This window comes from Carassius carassius, chromosome 7, assembly GCF_963082965.1.
Source record: "Carassius carassius chromosome 7, fCarCar2.1, whole genome shotgun sequence".
Taxonomy (NCBI): Eukaryota; Metazoa; Chordata; class Actinopteri; order Cypriniformes; family Cyprinidae; genus Carassius; species Carassius carassius.
The window spans coordinates 8,168,272-8,176,023 of record NC_081761.1 but is presented as its reverse complement, the minus strand read 5'-3'; positions in this window follow the sequence as shown (position 1 = coordinate 8,176,023).

The window sequence follows — 7,752 nt, the reverse complement described above, 5'->3', positions numbered from 1 at the left end:
CATCCCATTTTGATATAATTATTAATATAAAGGTGATGTATAATGAAAGCAGGTGTATGATAAACTGAGTGGGAAAAGGAGGTATTGAGGGGTTGGTGGAGTCTCTCTGTAAGACTTTCTGAACTGTGAGGTTTTTGGAGCAGAACAGGTGACCATGTGCAGCAGAAGAAAGAAAAGCTAGTGGAAGATAAATCCAGAGAGTGTGTGTGTGTATGTGTGTGTGTGAGTATATATGTATACGTCTTAAGGTTAAGCAAAATTCTGAATTCAAGAATTGGCTCCTTTACAGTTCATGAGTTTGAATTTAAATTGAATTTACCACACACTACAGGATGTTTGAATTGGAATAGCAATGAAAGGAAAGGTTTAAACAAAACATTAATATTTAATATTCTCATCATCAAAAATATATGTAAAAACAATTATATACAGCATCACAATTGTAATATTAAATATATTATTTAAAAATAACATTCATATGATAACGCTACACCATGAAACTGAACGATTAACATATTTATATGCCATGGACAAGCTAATGTGAACAACACCACAGTATTGTGATGGCAATACCATAGTGCTTTCAAATATGTATGGTTTTTGAATAGCATTCTAAGATACTTTCAGAGAGTGCCATGGTATAATCAGATCGCACTGGTTTGCTGCAACACCAGCAGCCAGACAGTGATTGTGTTTGTGTGCGTTCATTTTCCGGGGCGTAGACCATGAGATTTTGCTTAGAGAGAAATGAGAATAAAACAGTACATTTGTTGTGCAAATGTTCACTAATGGATGTCTGTAGCATAACAATATCAGGCATGTGTTTAACCTTGTTCACTCAGAATGAAAGCAGAAAGAGGGATAGAAAAGAGAGAGAGAAAGGCAGAGAGAGAAAGGCTTGTGTTAATAGGATTGACTTGGCACATGAAAGAGACAGTTGTTGGCCCCGTCTCTGAGCATTAACTCCACTTTACACACACACACACACACACACACACACACACAAGTACTCAAAACACACACATCACTATATCTAAAATGACAACTTTGCCTCTCTCTCTCATTCACTTTCGTTCTAATGAAGGAGCTGGTGAAGGAATTATATGCAGGTGTAAAATGTGAACGAAAGGAATAGAATAACACAGCACAATTGATTCATGTAAATCCACTGCTGGAGATATTGGCTAACAAGAATGGCTTTTTATTGAAGAAAGTGGGGATGTGGAGAGTAAGGCTTGCTTTCCCTGTCTTTGAGTGGCTGATAGAAAAAAAAAGAGGGTGAGAGAAAGATAAGGAAAGAGAGAGAGGGAAAAGAAAGTTTCTGATGTTTGTCTCCTTTAGCATGAACGGCCAAGGAATAGTTCAGCCAGTGTGTGCTGGTCATGCATTATCATCAGAGCTAAAAGATGTAGCACTACTAAAATTCTTTTTTTAGTAGTGTGACAGTAGCTTGAAGAATGACTTCAAAACAATATTAGTATGCTGGGAGATTTGAAAACTGATGCTTTTGAACACTAGCATTGCACACATCCAGCTTCATATCTATGAGTTTTCATAGACGATAATTGAGAGGTGAGGAGCTATGGTTCAAATCCTGTGTACCCACAGTTCAACAAAACAGTTCAAAAATGCATTTAAGGAATTTGAAATGGCATTGTTGCATCAACAAATACGTTTTTATATCAGTTTTGCATTTATTAACACTACTGGGTAGGTTTAGGGTTGGGTTTGGTGTAGGGCATATTTCCAACATGATAGACCATTAACTTTTAGTGACAGTTCACGGATATTTGAATTCTGAACCGCTCCAATACATACCAGAAGCAACATAACGAAAACACAGCAATATGTGCTTATATCAGCGTAAATAAAACATGCCAGGGAATTTACGTACTGAACCCATGTCTTAGCATCACTCAGTGGACATTTCTCTTTGAAACTGCAGCAAAATGTGTATGTAAAATCGGTATTGCACAAAAAGTACACAGGGGTATGTATTTTTTATGAGATCATGCTGCTAAACTGAGATTAATATGCTTATATCATAAGGATTAAAATGGCTGCTGCTCATATTTATATATATAGTATAACATTTTGCTTGTTCTGTTCCTCTCTCCGAGTCTGTTCCTGTCGTGTTTGTAAGAACTTTTTCTTCATGGTAGTTTATCTACTTTCAATTATGAATAGCTTCACTGTTAAAAAATTCTGCTGTGATTTTACAGTAAATTACTGGCTACTAATTGCATTACTTTCACAGTAATTTACAGTAAGAAATTTAATGTAAATTACAGTAAAATTACAGTTGTGTACAGTCATTTCACAGTTATTGATATCACATCATTACTGTAATTTCACAGTGCATAACTGTATAAATATAGTTATCAGCTGTAACTTGAACAGTAATTTATTGTGTTTCAGCTGTAAAAGTAATGCAATTAGTAGCCAGTAATTAACTGTAAACTTACAATTTAATACAGTAATGCAATATGATGACATAAAAGTAGTAAAAAAAAGATTAAACAATAGTTTCCACAATTGATTTTATTTTCAATAAAATTGATACAACAATATCATAACAAACGTTGCAAGAGTCATTGCATAACAGCGGTCAGGAGTCGGCAACGGGCAATGTTTAAACCTGCTTTTACCCTCTTAACATCCTTGATGTGTCATTACAAGTGCACAGCCAATGTGAGTGATTCCTTCAGAGTGAACACGAGTGAATCTGACTGCAGTAGATGTGAAAAATATGAATAAAAATGAAGTTAATTCGGCCAGCGCTCATACCTGTATTTACATCCAGTTTTTGGTTGAAGTCCAAAGTAGTCGATTGTCGAGTTCACGCGCGTGATCATAGGTAACATACTCGGTTTCTAACGTAACCTCGGTTCCCTGAGATGAGGGAACAAGTACTGCGTAAGCTAGCTTACGCTATGGGAAAAGGTCCCCTTTTCTCGAGAATATGAAGCCAAAAATTATCCTTAATTTTTAAATAATGTAAAACGCAGTGCTGCAGCACAGCAGACCCAAGCGAAGCGGCTCGCGCGCTTATTGGCTGTGCTGCGGCAACTGCAGCAACCTATGGTGAGGCGGCGGAGAGTAACGAACCAATGGGGGCGCTTCGCGCCCATTGGACGTCAGAGCGCGCCAAAATAGGCGTGGCTGGAACTATATAAGCCACCGCTTCACCATAGGGATCAGGTTTTAAATCGACTGAAGCGATCACCCGGTCCGAGCACATAGCACGGCAGGTTACGCAGTACTCGTTCCCTCATCTCAGGGAACCGAGGTTACGTTAGTAACCGAGTACGTTCCCTTTCGAGAGTACTCTCGTACTGCGTAAGCTAGCTTACGCTATGGGAACACAATGTAAAACGCCGTGCGTGCTCGGGAACTTCGACCTGTCACAGCCCGAGGCGAGAGCTCGGGGCTTTATAGCAGGAGAAATCCCAGTCCCAACAGCCAACCTTAGTGAGCTTTATATAGGGAACGAAAAAAGGGGGACGTGATAAGGCTTAGCACGTCTATATAGAAAGTACCCTGGCCTGCAGGGCAGGGACTTGCAGATTATAGAATCTAATAAATGTGGACGGAGAGGCCCAGCCTGCCGCCGCACAGATATCATCCAGTGGTATCCCGCAGGACCACGCCCATGACGAGGCCATACCTCGGGTGGAATGGGCTCTGATGCCGAACGGGCAGTGAAGGCCCTTAGATTTGTAAGCCAGCGAGATAGTGTCTACTATCCATCGCGATAGGCTTTGCTTCCTGGTGGCGAGACCTCGGGTGCGCCCACCAAAGCATATGAAGAGCTGGTCCGACCTCCTGAATAAGGCGGAGCGCGCAATATAGGTTTTAAGAGCCCTGACGGGGCAGATGAAGCTCGCGTTGCTTTCGTCGCTTTGCGAGGAAAGGGCTGACAGCGAGATGACCTGCGCTCTGAACGGTGTTGAGAGCACCTTGGGGACATAGCCGTGTCTTGGTCTGAGAATGACTCTGGAGTCATTAGGCCCAAACTCGAGACAGTCAGCGCTTACAGATAGCGCATGTAAATCCCCCACTCGCTTGACTGAGGCCAGAGCCAGTAGAAAAGCGGTTTTGAACGAAAGAAGCTTCATATCGACAGACTGAAGCGGTTCAAAAGGGGGGCCCTTTAAGGCCTCTAGGACCGTAGACAGGTCCCAGGAAGGGATTGAAGGGGGTCGGGGAGGGTTCATCCGACGAGCTCCCTTAAGGAAACGAATGACCAGTTCGTTTTTTCCCAGTGATAGGCCGGCCACCGGAGCATGAGAAGCTGCAATGGCTGCCACATACACTTTGAGCGTAGACGGGGATCTGCCAGCATCTAAACGCTCCTGTAGGAAGGAGAATATCTCCGTCACGTCACATAAGTGAGGGTCTAGGTTCCGTGTCCCGCACCAGGTGGAGAACACTGACCATTTCTGCGCGTATAGGCGCCTGGTTGAGGGCGCTCTGGCTTCCGTAATGGTCTTTAACACTCCCTCAGGGAGGTTCCCGGGTACCCGTTGAGGGGCCATACATGAAGGGCCCAAAGTTCGGGGTGGGGATGCCAGAGCGCGCCCTTCAGCTGCGTGAGGAGATCTTTCCGCAGCGGTATTGGCCATGGGGCTGTACTGGACAGCTGCATCAGCTCGGAGAACCAAGGTTGGGTCGTCCAGAGTGGGGCTACTAGCAGCATAGCACATCTGCTCTTCCTGACCCGATCGATGACCTGCGGTAGCATCGCAACCGGTGGGAAGGCATAAAGCGGGCGTCTGGGCCAATCGAGGGCCAGCGCGTCCCTGCTCTTTGAAAAATATATTGGGCAATGAGCGTTGTCTTCTGAGGCGAAGAGGTCGACCTCTGCCCTGCCGAAGATGCTCCACATCAACTGAACCGTCTGTGGGTGAAGAGACCACTCCCCAGGGGGAACATTCGCCCTGGAAAGCATGTCCGGGCCCCGGTTCAGGATGCCAGGTACATGCGCTGCCTTTAGCGAGCGCAGATTGTAATGTGCCCATGTCAGAAGACGCTCGGTCAGGGTGTGCAAGGTTTCTGACCTGACACCACCCTGGCGATTTATGTAGGCCACCACTGACATGCTGTCTGATCTGACCAGAACGTGGTGGCCCTTTAAAAATGGGAGGAAAGCTTTCAGGGATAGTTCGACCGCTATCATCTCCAGACAGTTTATGTGTAACAGTCGCTCCGGGCTCGACCAGAGGCCGGAGGCAGACCTGCCCTCGTACAGGGCGCCCCAACCGAGGTTGGATGCATCTGTCGAGACTACTTTCCATTTCGAGACAGCGCCCGTGCTTACGCCTAACTGATACCAGTTGGCTATTTTCCAAGGGGCCAGAGCTGTGATGCAGCCGTGGGTCACCCTGATGCGCTCGCGGCCGGAAATCCAGGCGCGCGCTGGAACACGGTCTCTCAGCCAGCGCTGTAGTGGGCGCATGCGCAGCAGGCCCAGTTTGAGAACCGCAGAGGCTGATGCCATCAGACCTAGCATTTCCTGAAATCGTTTGAGCGGGTAAAGAGACCCGGCTTTGAACGACCCGGCTAAATGCTGAATAGTGAGAGCGCGCTGTGACGTCAGACGCGCTGTACATGTCACAGAGTCTATGTCTATCCCCAAAAAGGAAATCCTCTGGCTGGGAGACAGAGCGCTCTTGACAGTGTTGATCGTGAGACCCAGGTATTCTAAATGGCTGAGGATCCAGGATCTGTGTGTCGTCAGTAGTTCCTCGGAATGGGCTAAAACTAGCCAGTCGTCGAGGTAGTTCAATACTCGCACTCCCCGCATTCTCAGGGGTGCGAGAGCGGCATCCATGCACCGTGTAAACGTACGGGGCGCTACGGAGAGGCCGAATGGAAGAACCATGTACTGATAAGTCTGCCCCTCGAAGGCGAATCTCAAGAATGGCCTGTGATGGGGTGCTATTTGAATGTGAAAGTAAGCGTCTTTCAGATCCACTGAGAAAAACCAATCCCTCGGGCGAATTTGCGCGAGTATTTGTTTGGTAGTTAACATTTTGAACGATCGCGTCATAAGCGCTTTGTTCAAACGTCTGAGATCTAGGATGGGTCTGAGACCGCCATCCTTTTTTGGTACGAGGAAGTAGCGGCTGTAAAAGCCTGACTCGCGCTGCGCAGGGGGGACAGTTTCTATCGCCCCTTTTGCAAGAAGGTTTATCAGTTCGGCGCGAAGGACGTGTGTCATTTCGCTTTTCACTTTCGTTTCGACCACGGCGCGAAAGCGCGGCGGTCTGCGAGCGAACTGGAGCGAGTAACCTCGTTTTATTATATTCAAAACCCAATTTGATATGCCGGGGATGGCCTGCCATGCAGCGGCTCGTGCGGCTATGGGTTGAATGTGCTTCGGGCACTGGCCGCCTGTTATGAGGGGACCAGTAGCTCGAGTATGCTGTGCTTGTGACACTGTGGTGACAGCGCTTATTTGTAGGGTTGCGCACTGAGAAGTGGGCACGCGCGCTACATTTAGAGCACCTCCGGCGCGAGCGGGAAGGTGGGCATGAAAGGAGACCCGAGTGAGTCTTTGTGACACTTGGGGGAGTGTGTATACATGTAGGGGTGCGTACTGTGTAGTGGGCACACTGCCTATATAGAAAAAGCTCTTTTTGTGCTTTATTGCGGTCGCCGTGAAAACGGCGTTTGTGTTCAGGCGTGCGTGCATTGTAACAGGCTCGTTTACTGCAGTATAGACATCTCCAACCGCCTTTAGTGAGGGGATTGGAGGAAGCATGTGAGGTTTCTTGTGTGGTGGTCCGGCCGCAGCGGGACTTAACCACGGTCTTTTCAGCCCGAAGGTCAGGAGGGCTTCGGAGGCTCGGGGTTCAGCACAATCCTGGGCAGGGGTCCCCGTCTCTCTGGCGGTTTGCGGCTCGTAGAGCGAGAGCGGTGCTGGGTTTTGGTCGCTGGGCGAGACTGTAAGTCTGGCTGCGATGGCTTCGAGGTCTGAGGGGGCGGCGCATTTCTACGGCGTCCCGCAGCAGAGCTAGAGCGTTTCGGCAGGAAGTGTCTCATTGCCTGTGACGTTTTCTGAGCCTCAGTGAAGCGTTCAGCGAAACCCTTAACCGACTGGCCAAAGAGGCCGGAAGGCGAGATAGGAGAGTCGAGAAAGGCGGATTTGTCGGCGTCTTTCATCTCCGTGAGCGTGAGCCAGAGGTGTCGCTCTAAAACAGCGAGGCTTGCCATGCTTCGGCCGATCGCTTGTGCTGTGGTCTTTGTCGCACGCAGGGCTAGATCAGTAGCGCTGCGGAGATCTTTAAAGTCATAGGTATCTGGGGCAGACTCGTCCAGGTTACGGAGAAGTCTGGCCTGAAAAACCTGCAGCACAGCCATGGTGTGTAGAGCCGAAGCAGCTTGACCAGCGGAGGTGTAAGCTCGGCCAGCGAGAGCTGAGGTGGTGCGGCACGGCTTGGATGGATGCACAGGCTTCGACCGCCATCCAGCGGCTGAGGGTGGGCAGAGGTGTGCAGCACGTGTAAGCTCCGCGTCGATATCGGCGCGTTGTCCGGTGCAGCTGGGTGCTGTAGAGGGGGGGGGGTCCGCAATGGAGCCCGACCATTCCTCACTACTGGACGCGGCGAGAGAAAGGCTGTCGTGTCTGTCCTCTTCCGCCTCAGGCGCTCCGAAGGAGAAGGGGGCGCTGGTGAGCAGGGACTGGCGCTGCTCGTCCACGAAGAGGACAGGCGAAGGAGAGAGAGCGGGCGAGGCACGCGGGGAGTG